The sequence below is a fragment of the Ranitomeya imitator genome, chromosome 8 (genome assembly GCF_032444005.1).
Source record: "Ranitomeya imitator isolate aRanImi1 chromosome 8, aRanImi1.pri, whole genome shotgun sequence".
Classification (NCBI taxonomy): Eukaryota; Metazoa; Chordata; class Amphibia; order Anura; family Dendrobatidae; genus Ranitomeya; species Ranitomeya imitator.
The window spans coordinates 14,908,616-14,927,449 of record NC_091289.1 but is presented as its reverse complement, the minus strand read 5'-3'; the positions used below and the strand labels follow the sequence as shown (position 1 = coordinate 14,927,449).

The 18,834-nt window shown below is 44.3% G+C and overlaps 1 long non-coding RNA gene across 3 annotated transcripts in view; it reads right to left on the bottom strand.

Annotated features, from left to right (window-relative positions):
- LOC138647396 (uncharacterized) overlaps positions 1-18,834 on the bottom strand; it is a 144,792-nt gene that overhangs the window by 30,170 nt on the left and 95,788 nt on the right. Inside the window, exon 1 of one of the 3 annotated variants that reach the window (XR_011314956.1) lies at positions 3,544-3,684. The exons of the other annotated variants lie outside the window; for them this stretch is intronic. This is a non-coding gene — a long non-coding RNA (uncharacterized lncRNA). Of the gene's footprint in view, positions 1-3,543; positions 3,685-18,834 lie in introns of those variants that run through there. 3 annotated transcript variants of the gene reach the window in all.

Below are 18,834 nucleotides of genomic sequence, written 5' to 3'. Positions count from 1 at the left end.
CGCACAGGGGATGGTGCAGTGGTCACACACGGGATGGTGCAGTGGTCACACACGGGATGGTGCCGTGGTCACACATGGGTTGGTGCAATGGTATCACAGGGGATGGTGCCGTGGTCACACATGCTACATGTGCACTATTGCTCCGTTCACACAGTGGACTTTACGACCCCATGCACAGTGGGAGTCCCGGAGGATAGACCTCTAGAGATCCTATACGACCATCCAGTAGAACAGTCATTTGTGTAGTTTGGGGCACAAACCCTTTATTTGTTCCAAAATTCAGAAAAATGTTTATTGCATCCAGTGCCTTCCACATACTGTACTGAGCCATGTGTGCCACATTCTGCTGGCACCAACTGCTCCATATATAAAGTGCCATCATATAGTACACAAATACCCTGCCGTACAGTGCTAGGCAGTATAATGTCCATATAACACTACTATACAGCTGCTGAGACAGTGGTATAGTGTGGATTGCCAGCATCTTGGGCGCCCCTAATCTGTGGGCCGTTAGCACTCCCCGTTTCCCTTCCACCAATCCCCCATTGAACGTCTTATGCCCAAGCACATGAATTTTAAGACAATACTGATGTAATTATTCTTTGCTTTTTTTCCCTTTTGATTTTTTTCCTGCCTTTTGCTAATATACAATATAAATTATTTTTATTTTATTTTTTGCTTTTTATTACATTTTTAGTATTTTTTTTTAAACAATTTTATTTCTATAGCCCTAAACTTAACCCTAGTAGCTGTTCAGCCTCTGTCATGCTGGTCACTGCCTATGCAGAGCGCAGTGGTCTAGCTACGTTTGTCATCGGCTGCTGCACTCTGCGTAGGAAGCGATCAAGATAATAAAATCTCAGTTCATTATTCAAAAACAGCACCACACTGGTCATTAGACCATACCTGGTACTACAGTTCATCTCCATTAAAGTCAATGGGACTGGGCTGTAATATCACACGCAGCCTGTGGACAGGAGTGGCGCCGTTTTTTTAAATAAAGCAATTTTTTTTGTGCTAATGTTGCATATCCCCTTTAAAAGGCGAGTTCTGTTTGCGTTGGCATCCTTGTTACAAAACGATAAAGAATATTCCCAGGACTGGAATGATTTTTTTTTCGGCCCTGCCCAAGCTCAGAATCCTACACCATGTGGTCACTTTCCATGGAAAGGCCATTGGTTAGCAGTATGTTTGGGGTTTATGGGAGGAAACCCCTGCACTGGGACAACATTCGACCTTGCAGATGTTACTGGTTGGGAACTGAACACGTAGCCCCTATGATCACCGCTGGGAACGTGTTTTCTCCTTGTATCTCCCAGTTTTCTGGACACTCCCAACATGTTGGAATGTTAATCATTATGGCTGGTCAGTACAATACAGAACTAATATTTGGATTTTCGCCGTTCCCACATGGGGCTGTATAGGACGTCATACACACCCGCCACCTGCTTTACATTATCACAGTCGCCTCTTTGACAACATCGTTTATTATCTTATTATTATTATTTATATTCTACATCATCAAAAGCCGGAGAAGAAATATGAAGAAATAGGATGCGGCAAATGTGGGGCTCCAGAGACGTGACTACTGTAAAGGGTGTCCCTAAGGGCACATCAATGTGGAGGGAGGACTTCGTGTTAACTCCGGCCATAACTTGAGAAACCAAAAAAACAACACTAAATGAACATATAAACGGTGATCAGTGGTGAAGATCATGGGCCCAATGTAACATCTCCAACTGGGCACCCAACCATCATGTTTTTAAGAATTTTGGTCTTCTAATATGGCCCAAAAACTATAGAATCGGGTGCGACTGTGACCTCTGAATCTACTATACTCACTGGGTGGTGATCTGATGTCATCATGATGTTACATGGTCACACACAGGGTCTTCTCCACATTGGAAGCCTAGTGGCGATGTTACTGCCTTATTAGAGCATCATAATGTTCTGATGGGTAAGACTAGAAGAGGGCAGGGTTAGTCGGGACTATATCGGTTGGGTGTAGGCCATAGTTTATTTATGAAGACCAGTCAGAAATAATGGTCCATAACTCACGCTGCTCCTTGCTCTCCAGTCTTTGGAGGTCTCCTTGTAAATGCAACCACGTAGAGGTCAATTCTTCTGCAGCACCTCCACAGCTTCTACTGAGTATTACATGGATCCTATCGAAAGCAATGGGCAGCAAATATATATTGTACAGATGTGCAGAGTTCTCCAGAGACGGAGATGCCCAGAAATTGACATCACAAATGGGAAATTCTCTACATTTAACAAAAAAAAAAAGAAATAGAACTTTGAGGAATCCAAGGAAACAAATAAATATACGATCCGTCCACTGTGGACAAAACACAGGTCCTGGCGATGTCTACAGTGCGCCTCTTGTCAGATTGTAGCTGTTTACATAGGAAAAACGCAAGAGACTAAACATTTAGGAAAGTCACCAGACTGAAGTCATTGTTTGGGTCCGGCCATAACCTCTCAAATGAAATACGTCAAACTACACAAGCCGTAGACCGGCCGGGAAATTCGGAGGTTTCCTGTCCTACAAGACCTGAACCAAAATGTTACTAGACTTATTATGAGAATAATTGCTCATCAAAGAAAATCTCATTATTTCTTGTCCAAAATCCCAGATTACAGAATCAACCTTGATTGTCCTGGGTTACAGATGAAATACACGGGGACAAAAGGAAAACATCGCCGGATTTAGGAGAACAGTGGCATTCACACCAGGCAAGTAAAAAAGGCAATGAGGCTTGGCAGTACTAGCTCATCACTTTTTATCTTTAATACCCACCATAGAGATATTTACTCTCTGCAGGGCACATTTGGTCATATGACCAGGACGTATCATGGAATGAATGACCAAACTATACGGGATGTATGGGGGTGACCCATACTTGCCAACTTCTGGGAGTCCATGAAGTCTCCCCTTTTTTCAGGGAGTTGGCAAGTCTCTTACATGAATCCAAATCCCCCGGAAATCAATGCTTCCAAAATGTTATTAGATGGAGCAGTAACATCAATACTGTGGGGATGTGGAATGAACATGGTGGCGTGCGACCTGAAAACAGGAGCAATTCTGGAGGACATTTCTGGTGGCGCCCTAATCGTTCCACATGGGCATTTCAGAAAGTATAAAGCACGACAATGAGAATAGTATGAAGGAATCAGTGCCCATGGTGGCACCAAAATTTTAGACCATTGGAGGGTATTCACCCGTATATAGTAGGAAAGGCTTTGAGGGTTTAGACTTAGGAGGCCCTATAGAGTCAGAAGATCAACCACTGAGGACCTGTTTATGGCTTTGACCCTCATAACTGTGGAGCATGCTGACACTTGTAGTTTCCGAAACAGATGGGAAGATGCAAATACAACAAAATAAGGTCAACCTGGTGACTAACAGCTGTCGAAGGCCCTCAGGCTTCTGTTTAGCAACACACCAGATTCCCGCTGACAAATGTAGCAGACATGACGGGCATGTATATTATTCGGGACCGCTCCACCGTGTGAGTGCACTCCGCGGATTCATCAACTCACCTGTCAGGGGCAATTTATCGCACAGAGATGAAAATCGGTGGCAAGAAAGCAGAGCTGAAATCACAAGAGGCCTCTCTGATGTCACCTGAGGTTCCCCCTTCATGGCATCCAAGTCCAGATGTTCTCCTCGTTCCCCAACATGAACGGGCACGGCCTGCCTGGTGATGTCATCGGTCATAAGGGAAAGACGATGTGGCAGAATAAAGAGAGCAACAGCTGCTACTATTGATGTCTGCGACTGTAGGCATGGAAAAAAAAATTGCTGTACCTGAGCTCATCATCCCGGGTGATAAAGTGGTTTACATGCCGCTGGACAAATCCCTCACGCTCCCCATTCTCCAGCTTCTTCCATGGTTAGAAAATCTACTTCTATAAAGTCACTTCAAAGGAATGCAGACAGTGGAAAGCCTATAAGTGGGTGGTGGGAGTCAGATCTGCACTCATAGGGGGGCACAAAACTACCGAGGGGGCCATTAAAGATTGGGCGAGGATATACAAGTCTGTCCTTAGGCTCAGCCACCAATATCTGATGATAGTGGACAGGCGGAATACCAACATATACTTTATACTACCAGTAATACAGGAGAGAACTATTTACACTGTCTCCCAAGTTTCTATTATCTGTTGAAGTCCTATAATCCATATTTTTTAATAATCGGGAACATGTCTAATATCATTAATATTTTTTTTCACATGGTTGGAGCAATTTGTAGAAATGTGCGAATGTATCAATGTTCCATCTCTGGAAAATATTAGGTGCTATAGGTTAGCACTCAGCTTTCCTACAGCCCCGAATGGAAAACCTGTCTAGTCCGGTCCTGAATCAGAAGCCGGCAATAGGGCAGATTTGGCTTTCAGGCCTCATGGACTACCTGGTGGGAGCAGTAACAGCAGCCATTTTGCTTCCCACCCAACTTTCTCAGGAATAGATACTGGCAGGTAAATGAATAGTTGATCAGAAATGTGGGGGACAAACACGAAAACAGGACAAACTCTGCAGCTTTTACACACGTATTTACAGGAATTTGCACTTTACCCACTGTCATAGGAGAAAGGTCAGACAAACAGTAGGTGCGGAGGCGTTAGTCGTAAACCATGAAAGGGACAGTCAGGGGATTGGGTTAATGAGATGAGCGCTAATCCTGCACGGTTAGGTGTGCTAAAGGTACAATCCTATGCACGGCGTGTACCTAATCCCGGCCGGGTCACTGGGGCACAGAGTAGCCTCACATATATCCCAGACTACAGAATATATCAAGAAATTGCTTAAGAAGCGATTCCCTCGAAATTCATCGAATCAGTCCAACTTTATTCGATTCAGAAAGGCCATTTTCGTCCGTTCAGGAGCGTCTCTCACCCTGGTGGTCCTGTCCTTTCCTCTATTACCCCCATAACAACAACTATTTTAATTTCGGCAGGGTGAAGTTAATGTCTATTGCACCCACCTCTCACCCGACTGATCAGGTGGGCATGATCTGCTACATTTCCGCCTCCCCTATAGTTGTGCCCATCAATCACCCTTCATTATGGTCATTTTGCCTCCATTAGCCGCGGTTATTATTTGTCTCTTTGCTCTCCTCTGAGCTGGCATTGCCCGTACACTTGGCAGCTCATCAGTGAGACAGATGAATTATCGTTAACCGCTGAAGTATATTTTTCTTGGCACTCCTCTTAGTGCCAATGCATTGCGGTCACACACTTACGACGTGACACCAGCGAGGACAATAGTGCAATTTGGCTTTCTGCCCTAAAGGTTGGCACTGGAGTTAGGATGATGCCTGGCCAGATAACAACAATAAGAGGGTGCGGTGACGGTGCGGGTGGGACGTGAGCAGAGGCACAGCTGCTGCAGAGAGACCCCCGTCTGTCAGCTGCCGGACGGCAGGGCATTGACGGGCTCCTTGTATACTATCTGATGCTCTAGATAAGCGACTGCTGTAGATTTGGAGGCGAAATGAGTCTAAAGTCATCCACAGACCCCCAAGGTCTACAGTGACATCATGGAGACCCTGATTTTCACCGATTTCGGTAATGAAAACAAATCATACTGCCTTTCCTACAGTCATAGGGTTAAAATGACAGTCCAATAAATACATGATAGGTGATAAATGTATGATCTACAAGGGTCCGGCTGCTGAGACCCCCAACAGTCATGAGAACATGGGCACAAAGTCTACTGTGTGATTGGAGCTGGCGAGAGCGTGTGTGACCACAGATCGTGATCGCTGCAGTGGTCGCACATGCTCAGTACTGCGCCATACAAACAGGTACTTTCTTGTTATTGGTGCGGATAGGGGTCACATAGGCCAGACCCCGAACATACCTGCATTCACCGCTATGCAGCCCCCAAAGAACTTAAAGGGGTTTTACACTTTAAAAAAAAGGCCCAAATCACAAGCTACTAGTAAAATAAAAATACAGACGATATTCGCCCTGTCCAGGTTCAGTGCCAGCTCCCCGTCACTGCTCGGATCGGTGTTTTGGCTGCAGTGGCTACATCACGTCGACAGCACATATTCCTGCTGCAGCCAATCACTCAGCTGCTGAGATCAGTGATGTGTGGAGGGGAGCTGGCACTAAAACTGGGGAGGGCGAGTACTATCAGTATTGTTTTCTTACTAGTATCTGATCATTTGTGAACCACTTATTTAAAAGTGGAAAACCCCTTAAAATAAACTGTCTTCAATTAGGTCCCCCTAGTGGTGGCTGCAGGCAGGTACAATTTTATCAATTTATTATGTGATGAAACATAAGTCACATGCAACTGTTCAGGAGCAGTTTCACAAGACACAACCTTCTACTGTCCGCTTGGGTAAAGGAAAAACTTGAAGATGACCTCAAATTTCAGAGAACTCATACCACAGGGGACAGATTAGATATTGCTCCCTTTGTTGTCGCCCCACCAACACTTTGGGCCTCTCTCAGACCCGTCGGATGCTGATGTGAGCAGGAGGGTTGGTGCGATTTCTAGGGGATTGCGGCTCCTATCCGTCCCTAAATAAATGTTCCCATTTTTGCAAACACCTAGGAATTAAACAGTTAACCCTGTTCCCCGATTCATTTATCCGCCCTCCATACTGCGGACTTTTAAACTCTGCCTCATCTGGCGACTTATAAAGAGAAGATCCTCGAGAGCCGGAGTGAAAAACGTTTCTTCTGAGAGGAGGCCAAATGAGGACAAAGGCGGAAAGAAAGAATCCCACGCCTCGCGCGGCGCTCCGTATGGCTTTGATTGCCGCTGTTTAGATCCCACTTAGTGAAACGATCAGTGAGATATCGCACAAATGTGACGGTGGGGGCACATGTGCAGCGGCGGTGTACAGTGGTGATGAATGCACCCTGGCAGGGGACGGTGTGAGGAGCGCCGTGGACACTTGGTCAAAAGACACATTCTTCAGTCAAGTTAAATATTTGGAGGAGGTGGAGGGATCTGAAGATACAGGCCGGGAACAGGGCGGACGCATTGTGCAGAATTTCTCAGTTAAATGGGGTTTGTGTTAATAGTTCAAGCGGATGGAAGTGTCACGTTTCAGAACTTAAGAGAAAAATTACAAAATAAATCTGATTTTTCATGTACAGTGGGGAACATAAGTATTTGATTTGCTGGCAATTTTGCAGTTTTCCCACCTACAAAGAATGGAGAGGTCTGTAATTCTTACCGTAGGTACACTTCACCTGTGAGAGACAGAATCTAAATATAAAGAAACAGAAAATCACATTGTATATTTACATAATTAAATTGTATTTTATTGCATTAAACAAGTACCGTATTTGATCACCGACCAACTAACAGGAATTCTGCGCTCACAGACCTGTTAGTTTTTCTTTAAGAAGCCTCCTACTATGCACTCGTTACCTGTATTAATTGCACGTATTTGACCTCGTTACCTGTATAAAAGACACGTGTCCATACAATCAATCACACTCCAATCTCTCCATCATGGGCAAGACCAAAGAGCTGTCTAAGAATACCAGTGACAAAATTGTGGACCTGCAAAAAGCTGGGATGGGCTACAGGACAATAGACAAGCAACTTGGTGAGAAGACAACTGTTGGCACAATTATTAGAAAATGGAAGAAACACAACATGACTGTCAATCTTTCTCAGTCTGGAGCTCGCCTCATGGGGTCAGGAATCAGCCCAGAACTACATGGGAGGACCTGGTCAATGACCTGAAAAGAGCTGGGACCACAGTCTCAAACGTACACCTTCATGGATAAAAATCCCGAAAGGCACACAAGGTCCTCCTCCTCACCTAGCACATGCCCAGGCCTGTTTGAACTTGGCCAATGACCTTCTGGATGATCCCCAGGGGGCATGTGAGAAGATCATGAGGCCAGATGACACCAAAATAGAACTTTTTGGTATCAATTCCACTTGCCGTGTTTGGAGGAAAAAGGAAGAAAAAGCATTGGCCTAGCTCCCGGGGGATGGCAGAGGCGGCTCTGTGGGGCCCACCTGGAGCGACTTAACTGTATGGGCAAGTGCCGCGAGTCCACACAATTAAACTCTGTGGCAGAGCAGACTCGAACTCCCTGCACAGCCACCCGTCCACTATGGGGTCCGTGAGCTGGGGGAAGGGGAGGCCTGGCGCCAGCATCGGGACCCACACCCATCATTATACTATATAGAATCTGCCTATGGATGGTGCATTATACTATATAGAGTCTGCCTATGGATGGTGCATTATACTATATAGAGTCTGCCTATGGAGGGTGCATTATACTAAATAGAATCTGCCTATGGGAGGTGCATTATACTATATAGAATCTGCCTATGGAGGGTGCATTATACTATATAGAGTCTGCCTATGGGGGTGCATTATACTATATAGAGTCTGCCTATGGAGGGTGCATTATACTATATAGAATCTGCCTATGGAGGGTGCATTATACTAAATAGAATCTGCCTATGGGAGGTGCATTATACTATATAGAATCTGACTATGGAGGGTGCACTATACTATATAAAGTCTGCCTATGGGGAGTGCATTATACTATATAGAGTCTGCCTATGGAGGGTGCATTATACTATATAGAGTCTGCCTATGGAGGGTGCATTATACTAAATAAAATCTGCCTATGGAGGGTGCATTATGCTAAATAAAATCTGCCCATGGAGGGTGCATTATACTATATAGAGTCTGCTTACGGAGGGTGCACTATACTATATATAGTCTGCCTATGGAGGGTGCATTATACTAAATAGAGTATGCCTGTGGAGGGTGCATTATACAATACAGAGTCTGCCTATGGAGCGTGCATAATACAATATACAGTCTGCCTATGGAGGATGCATTATACTAAATAGAATCTGCCTATGGAGGGTGCACTATACTATATAAAGTCTGCCTATGGGGAGTGCATTATACTATATAGAGTCTGCCTATGGAGGGTGCATTATACTATATAGAGTCTGCCTATGGATGGTGCATTATACTATATAGAGTCTGCCTATGGATGGTGCATTATACTATATAGAGTCTGCCTATGGATGGTGCATTATACTATATAGAGTCTGCCTATGGGGGGTGCATTATACTGTATAGAATCTTCCTATGGAGGGTGCATTATACTATATAGAATCTGCCTATGGAGGGTGCATTATACGATGTAGAGTCTGCCTATGGAGGGTGCATTATACTATATAGAATCTGCCTATGGGAGGTGCATTATACTATATAGAGTCTGCCTATGGAGGGTGCATTATACCATATAGAGTCTGCCTATGGAGGGTGCATTATACCATATAGAGTCTGCCTATGGAGGGTGCATTATACTATATAGAATCTGCCTATGGAGGGTGCATTATACTATATAGAGTCTGCCTATGGAGGGTACATTATACTATATAGGATCTGCCTATGAAGGGTGCATTATACTAAATAGAATCTGCCTATGGGAGGTGCATTATACTATATAGAGTCTGACTATGGAGGGTGCACTATACTATATAAAGTTTGCCTATGGGGAGTGCATTATACTATATAGAGTCTGCCTATGGAGGGTGCATTATACTAAATAGAATCTGCCTATGGGAGGTGCATTATACTATATAGAATCTGCCTATGGAGGGTGCATTATACTATATAGAGTCTGCCTATGGGGGTGCATTATACTATAGAATCTGCCTATGGAGGGTGCATTATACTATATAGAATCTGCCTATGGAGGGTGCATTATACTATATAGAGTCTGCCTATGGAGGGTGCATTATACTATATAGGATCTGCCTATGGAGGGTGCATTATACTAAATAGAATCTGCCTATGGGAGGTGCATTATACTATATAGAGTCTGACTATGGAGGGTGCACTATACTATATAAAGTTTGCCTATGGGGAGTGCATTATACTATATAGAGTCTGCCTATGGAGGGTGCATTATACTAAATAGAATCTGCCTATGGGAGGTGCATTATACTATATAGAATCTGCCTATGGAGGGTGCATTATACTATATAGAGTCTGCCTATGGGGGTGCATTATACTATAGAATCTGCCTATGGAGGGTGCATTATACTATATAGAATCTGCCTATGGAGGGTGCATTATACTATAGTTGCATATGAAGAGTACATTACACTATATGGAGGCCTATGGGGGTACATTCTACTATATTGAGTACTATCTGGTGCATTATACTATTTAGGTGACCATCATACAGTGTGAGAGATAATGTGGGGTCGTTGTACATTGTGGGAGCCATCAAACAGTTTGGGGTCTGCTAAGGGGTCAGTATACTGTGTGGGTGGTACTAAACAGTGAGGGGGCATTATACTATGTATAAGAGAGCATCATACTAGGTATAGGGGAGCTGTGCAGGTGGGAGACTCAGGACATTATTAAATCTTAAGTGGGTGCTTATTGTTATAGTGGAACTTAGGTTATTGTGGCTGTAAAAGGGGTGCAAAGGGCATTATTACTTTCTAGCGGAGAAAAATGTGGGCACAGCCTTGTAGGGCACTTGCATCCAGCATTACTACAGTCTAGAGGTTTGTTTTACCATCTAGAGGGCACACAGAACCACACAGCAGGTGCAGTAATATGGACAGATACGGCAGCAGTGGCTCAGCTTTGGGGTATTAGCAGGATAAGGCGATTGTACAGGTTGGAGATATATGGGGGCGGTGCAGGAAATCTGAACAAATGTGTTTTGTCATCTCTGCGGACGAGTTGTGGCTGGAGAAGTTGTCATGTCGGTCTGGGCCAGATGTAAAAGATGCGAAAAGTGAACGACTCCATCAGAAAGAACGTCCTCTGTACTTCACCATCTATAACTGCGCTGTAATCTGTTACATGTTCTGCAGCACTGGTATCTACCACAGTATGGTGACTGTATGGTGGTCACTATATAGAGTTGGTCATGTTATAGAGATTATTTTCAGTAACAGCACGGTCATCTGCTGAGGTTCACCTACATCCAATATTAGGATGCAGCACCTAATTTTTAATCAGAGTTACCTGGTTAGGGTCCCACATAGAAGTTTCGTGCCACCTGAACAAAGTCCTAGCCTCTCCTCTGAGGATAAGTACAACCTCAAGAACACCGTTCCAACAGTGAAGCATGGTGGGGGAAACATCACACTTTGGGGATTCTTTTCTGCAAAGGGAACAGGATAACTGCACCGTACTGAAGGGAGGATGGATTGGGTCATGTATCGCAAGATTTTGGCTAACAACCTCCTTCCCTCAGTAAGAGCATTGAAGATGGGTCGTGGCTGGGTCTTCCAGCATGACAATGGCATGACAATGACCCAAAATACAGCCAGGGCAACTAAGGAGCGGCTCCGTAAGAAGAATTTCAAGGTCCTGGAGTGGCCTAACCAGTCTCCAGACCTGAACCCAATAGAAAATCTTTGGAGGAGCTGAAACTCAATGTTGCCCAGCGACAGCCCCGAAACCTGAAAGATCTGGAGAAGATCCGTATGGAGGAGGGGGCCAATATCCCTGCTGCAGTGTGTGCGAACCTGGTCAAGAACTACAGGAAACGTCTGACCTCTGTAATAACAAAGGTTTCTGCACCAAATATTAAGTTCTGTTTTCTATTGCATCAAATTCTTATTTCATACAATAAAATGCAAATTAATTATGCAAAAATCATATAATGCGATTTTCTCGATTTTATTTTCAGATTCTGTCTCTCACAGGTGAAGTGTACCTACGATAAAAATTACAGACCTCTCCATTGTTTGTAGGTGGGAAAACTGCAAAATCGCCAGTGTATCAAATACTTATTTTCCCCACTGTAGATCGGCAGGCGGGAAAATCTGCACTGGAAAAATATTAAACCTATGACAGTCAGTTCATTCTTGCATGCGGTAAAATCCAAGACAAGAGTCGCATGAAAATCAGACAAATTTTGTAGCAGAATTGCGACAGAAGTGGCAGTGAAATTCACATTTTTTTTTGTTCTATTATTTAATATTGATGCCCATCATTAAAGAGGACCTGATACTTGCAACAAATGTTTATGTTTGACCTGGTGTAAATGCCGCCGTTCTCCTGAATTCGGCGTTGTGTTTCTTTCTTCTCTGCGCCTCTCTGTTCCTGAGATAAGGCCCTCTCTTCTCTTTATATAAATTAGGTCTTGATATCCAAGTGGGCGTGCACTTCATGTTTAGTGCCACGCTTAGTTGGCTAAAAATCAGCTAGATTTACATACAGGAAAGAGGAGGCCATATCTCAGGAATGGAAAGGAGCAGAAACAAAAGAAAAACATCGCGAGAATCAGGAGAACAGCGGCTTTTATCCACAAGGTAAAAAAAAAACCAGACATTTATGGCAAGTGACAGCTCCTCAACTATTCACAGCATTAACTTCTATGGAGCTAAGCTGTAATACCTGACATCCCATGGACAAGAATGACACTCTTTTTGGAAGAAGGCAGTCATGTTTTTCTAACCACCATGACGCGTTTAAAACCTTTGTACGGGTGATTTCCGCTTCCCAGATCCTAAACCACCGCTGATGATGACAGCAGGGTTCCCCTTTAACAAACCCCCCACTGACACGACATCCATACAAATGAAGGATGCGGGGAACCATTTTCGGATACGGCATGACCTTCACTTATCACATATCATTTTGTTTTGCCGTGATCGATGAAGCCCTTCACAAAAAAAAAAGAAAAGAAACACAAAACAACAAATCGTGAGTCAGCAGCGTAGAGCGCTGACTCACGCTGAGTGACTCACCTCGTGATTGACACGTCTTAGAAGGATGGATGGGTGGGCTGCGGAGATGAGAGGCCACTCGTCTCCTGTGCCTATTAGATACCCAGCGCTGACGTCAGGCCGCCCCTCGCCTGCTTATCTCACCAGCTTGCTCATCACATCTGACATCAGGAGCGGATGCCGCACGCACAATCGGGATCTGATGCATTCATTCTCCGCACAATACGCTGCATCTCAATGAGATCATATTCCCGCTCTCCTCCCGTTACATACGTATTAGCGAGATGCCGATTACATCAATGGAGAAGCACAGAGCGACGGATCTGGAACCTGGAAAAGCTGGGTGCCTGCACAGCGCTGTTTTCTGTAGAAATAGCTCTGGGAAACAGCGCCACATTGAGTCGTGTCTGTGTCTGGTATTGCAGCTCATCCTCACGAAATGAGATTAAATAAATATTCTAATTATAACAAGGGGGGGGGTGAGAGTAGGCCTTTAACATCCCCCCCCACACACACACACACACACACACACACACACACACACACACACACACACACACACACACAGAAATCCAAAAAAAAAAAAAAATTCATTAAATGCCATAATGGAAAAAAAATTAAATGACAGAAATGCTATTTTTTTTTGTCACACCTGCCCCAAAATATGCAAAAAAAAAATCATATATTCTGCAAAATGGTGTCAAGACAAGTTACAGCACAGCATGCAAAAAAAACAACAAGGCTATATAATAGAAAAGCTTGGCGGAAAATAAAAAAAAAAAGTTGTGGGTATAGGAAAATGGCTATATAAATATTAATATTATTATTATTATTAATAATAAGTTTGTTTTTTTACAAAATTCAGATTTTTTAAGTGACTAAATTAATAATAATAAAAAATGACAAGTTTGGTATCACCAGGATTATACTGCCTTGAAGAATCATTTTCCCAAAGATGACTTGCACAATTAATTCTGTAAAAAAAAAAAAAAACAATGAAGGAAGATTTTTTTCATCATTTCAAAACTACAATTTGGCCTATAAAAAAAATATGCAGATAAGAAAAGTTAAAGTTATAACTTTTGGAAGAAGGGAAAGAAAAGAAAAGTGGAAAAACTGGCTGCGTCATAAAGGAGTTAGGCTGCCATACCAAACCCAGCCTGAAGACAAGGGTGGTGCTGTTTCCTTTTTGCACTGCCAGTTATTTTGTAAATATTTTGCTTCATTTCAGATGACTAGTTCAGACTTTTTATATAGTTCTTTATATGCAGCTGCTTTCAAGCTTCCGCGGGTCGCCATTAGAAACAATTGTTTAGCCACATTCTGTTGTCAGACACTTGACCTAAGACGGTCCCAAACATTTCAGGTGTATTTACAAGGGATTGTCTATATGGAAAGATTGCTAATTTCTGAGCTACTTATAAATGGCCAGTTTTTACATCTCGGTAGAATTCCCCTTTAAGGCCCCATTTTTACAATGACCTCTGCAGCTCATCAGGAGAACAGGACGTTCTGTAATAATTGCAATGCCCGCGTGGATCTAAATGCTAAACAGCAGCGCGCGGAATCGCTTCCCTCCGTCTAGGTGGCCGCACTTCTCCAGTCCTGGATATCAGTGATACTAATTCCGTCCTTCCTCCCACTCAGTATAAAAATAGGTCATTTTAATACAAAGCAAATTAAAGAAAAAATAAACACGGAAAAGGAAAAGTCCGAGCAGCACATTGTGATCCTGAGCAAATATTATTGAGGGTTTAGAAGCAATGAGCGAGGTGTAATTAGCCGCAGACATCCATGTGTCACGCATGAGAACGAGATAAGTGATGGAGGGGAACGGGCCGTTATCGAGGAGCTATGGATCGGCCTCGTCTAGGAGGTCACTGCGGATAGACAACAGGAGCCGCTGATTAACAGCTTGTTTTCCTCCGAACAGAACAAAGTCCAAACACGGAACCAGGAAAGATGGAGAGTAGTGATGAGCGAGCGTGCCGAGAGAAGTGATGAGCGAGCGTGCCGAGAGTAGTGATGAGCGAGCGTGCCGAGGGTAGTGAGGAGCGAGCGTGCCGAGAGTAGTGACGAGCGAGCGTGCCGAGAGAAGTGACGAGCAAGCGTGCCGAGAGAAGTGATGAGCGAGCGTGCCGAGAGAAGTGATGAGCGAGCGTGCCGAGAGTAGTGACGAGCGAGCGTGCCGAGAGAAGTGACGAGCGAGCGTGCCGAGAGAAGTGACAAGCCAGCGTGCCGAGAGAAGTGATGAGCGAGCGTGCCGAGAGAAGTGATGAGCGAGCGTGCCGAGAGTAGTGAAGAACGAGCGTGCCGAGAGTAGTGAAGAACGAGCGTGCCGAGAGTAGTGACGAGCGAGCGGGCCGAGAGTAGTGACGAGCGAGCGTGCCGAGAGTAGTGACGAGCGAGCGTGCCGAGAGTAGTGACGAGCGAGCGTGCCGAGAGTAGTGACGAGCGAGCGTGCTGAGAGTAGTGATTAACGAGCGTGCTGAGAGTAATGATGAACGAGCGTGCTGAGAGTAGTGATGAGCGAGCGTGCCGAGAGTAGTGACAAGCGAGCGTGCCGAGAGTAGTGACAAGCGAGCGTGCTGAGAGTAGTGATGAGCGACAATGCTGAGAGTAGCTATGAGCGAGAGTGCTGAGAGTAGTGACGAGTGAGAGTGCTGAGAGTAGTGATGAGCGACAATGCTGAGAGTAGCGATGAGCGAGTGTGCTGAGAGTAGTGATGAGCGACAATGCTGAGAGTAGCTATGAGCGAGTGTGCTGAGAGCAGTGACGAGCGAGCGTGCTGAGAGTAGTGACGAGCGAGAGTGCTGAGAGTAGTGATGAGCGACAATGCTGAGAATAGCTATGAGCGAGTGTGCTGAGAGCAGTGACGAGCGAGCGTGCTGAGAGTAGTGACGAGCGAGAGTGCTGAGAGTAGTGACGAGCGAGAGTGCTGAGAGTAGTGACGAGCGAGTGTGCTCGGATAAGGTGTTCTCAGAGTGCGCTCGTGTCCTAATTGAGTATTTTCGGCGTAGAAAAAAAAAATGCTTGAGTCATTGTGGCTCCATGTCTTGCATCTGTTCGACAGCCGCAACACATGTATAGATTGTCTATTTGTTAAGCAATTTCTGCATGAGTTGCGGCTGTCGAACCGACACTAAACATGCAGCAGCGGGTACTCGAGCATTTTTTTTAGCACGCCGAAAATACGCAATTATGATATCAACGTACTCGCTAATCACTAATGGAGAGGCCTAAACCATGATATAAAGACGGACGTGATGGTCTGAGAGACATCTGCCCACCCAAGAAACGGACTGTGTCAGCGAGGGAACACATCTGATCAGATCGATAGAGTAGATATATATGACGATAATAGATAGATAAATAGATCAATAAATAGAATATAGATAGATAATAGGTAAATGATAGATGGATAATACAGTAGATATAGATTGTAGATAGATAATAGATAGATGATAGATATATGATAGATAGATAGATAGATAATAGATAGATAATAGATAGATGATAGATAGATGATAGATATATGATAGATATATGATAGATAGATAGATATATGATAGATAGATAGATAGATTGTAGATAGATAATAGATAGATGATAGATAGATGATAGATATATGATAGATAGATAGATATATGATAGATAGATAGATAATAGATAGATAGAAAATAGATAGATAGATAGATAGATAGATAGATAATAGATAGATAGATAGATATAGATAGATAGATCAATAAATAGAATATAGATAGATAATAGATAAGAGATAGGTACAGATAATAGATAGATAATAGGTAAATGATAGATGGATAATACAGTAGATATAGATTGTAGATAGATAATAAATAGATAATAGATAGATAGATAGATAGATAGATAGATAGATAGATAGATAGATAGATAGATAGATGCCACTTGTTGCAGCCGGTATTTCCAGCCTGTGATTCATGCGGTTTTCTGTTCTTTCTTATCACGATGTATTACTCATCACTTACTATAATAATGCTCTGGGATGGCGGCCAAGCGACCACTTTTGAACTAATGTACTGACAACACTTGTGACGCCAGTCGCTGCGCTTCTGTGTGATTGTTGTTGTGTTTTTGTTTTTCTGCATGTAACACGGAGACTGAATCATCCTTGCTCGGGTATCTGCTGGCACAATGGCTGATCAAAGCAAGCGCCATCTCTGTGGAAAATGCCGTCCTGTGGTGCTAATATTAATGGACAACTCATTGCAAAGGTAATGACCAGTAATCATTTTGCCCGTGCGTACCACCCTGCGCACTTCTTTCTATTTTCTCCACATAACCCGTCATCTTCTGTGCCCACACAAAGAGCATCTGCCACTTGCTGTGTCCCGCCATCTTCTGTCCTCCAGTCCTGTCACACACAGCGCCCCTGACACTTGTTCCCCTTGTCCCTTCCTACTGACAGTTTCACTACTACATTCAGTACCATTCAGCACAGCCTGAATGCCTTGTTGGAAATTTTGCATTCTGACCTCAAAACATCAAAGATTGTAATTAGTATTGGTTCTATCACAGGAGCCAAAGGAAACTTTTGGGCCCCTGTAAGCTCTAGGGCCCAGTTGCAATTGCACCTCATGCACCCAGTATACAGTTGTGCCCCCCGCCTGCTGAAATCCACCACCCTGGGTTCACATTACTTGGCGGCGGGTCATGAACTTGGTGATAGTTTCCATGTATGATTGTTCTCCATCTCCCTGACCATTTCTACATCTCCTCCCAATCATATACATTGCTGCAATTTTTCTCAGTGTCAATATTTTTGTTTTCCACATGCTCCGGACCGTCCCTCCCATGCTACTCACTGACGAAACGCCCTGCGCTTGTGTAAGGGTTCCCGCTAACACATTTCTGAGAAGTTCCGACTTTCTTGCGGCTCGTGGTGACACTTCTCTCTTTTTAATCTAAATAGAGAGATCGGACGGTTTCAACACTGACCGGTTTACGGCTCGTTGTGCAGCCCTTCCAGTAAAGAGGGCCTGCGGTGAGCATGGCGGGCATCCAAGAGGAAGCGTTTCAGAAGGTCATCTCCCACCAACAGGAAGTTCAGGGGTTTCCTGTTTTTCATCTGTGACTCCTATAGGGGAAACTGCAACAATGACAGACCATCTCCCCGGCCCCGACGCAGCCGGAGGGGTGCCGCATGAAATTAGGACCCATCCTCAGACAGTTGCCTGGCTTCCGCTCATCCCCAGCAATCAATATCCTTCTGGGGTTCATTTAGAAGCCATTGTTGTCATATGTCACAATGCAGAAGAGACAATGTACATAATTCCACTCATACACCACCGAACCTTTTGGTTGCTCAAGAGGTGGGAATCCCCCACCAGAAGCGTCTTAAGGCCCCTATAAGCCTGACGATTTTAGTGAGGCCAGCCTACCATTTCACGTGCATGAAGGCCACCCAACAAACATCTGGATCACAGCGCATGAGAATTATTAATCCCTCTCCCCATTGAGAACGCATGTACACTCGGCTGAACTGAGCGTGCATGCGCATGACGGGTCCGGAGGACTCACTGTCGGCGGAGCGAGTTATGGTCACCTAAAAGAAAGTTTTACATATATCAACAATCCCCAGGCATCACACGGTTGTGGCATCCCTCTGTTGTCCCTCTTGGAAATATATGAATAAGTTGACAACTGAGTATTATCAGTCCCCTTGGGATATATGCTCTTACACGCACTGATGGAGAAGCAACACCATGTTCTGGGAAGATGCGCGCGTCTGAAATTCTGCGCACTATGATGCACATTTTTCTAAAACCAAATTGTGCGGTTATTCGGCATCACCGTGGGCAAAGTTTCAGATGAATGAGGCATGTGGTCCCACCCCGACACTATCATCAGAGCTCCTCAGGGGAAGACCATGTAAAAAAAAACCACGCCCTGTTAGGAAGGGAAATATTACCGCCCAGTTGCAATATTATTCCTATATTTCCAGGAGGAATGACTCAATGTGGGCTTTTCTCAAAAAAATAAGACCTCCTAGGAAAAGCGGGTCTCCTGTATGGGTGGCAAACATGACGAAAAGTAGAGATGCAAGGTGACCCATGATGAGACCGAACGCACTCTGG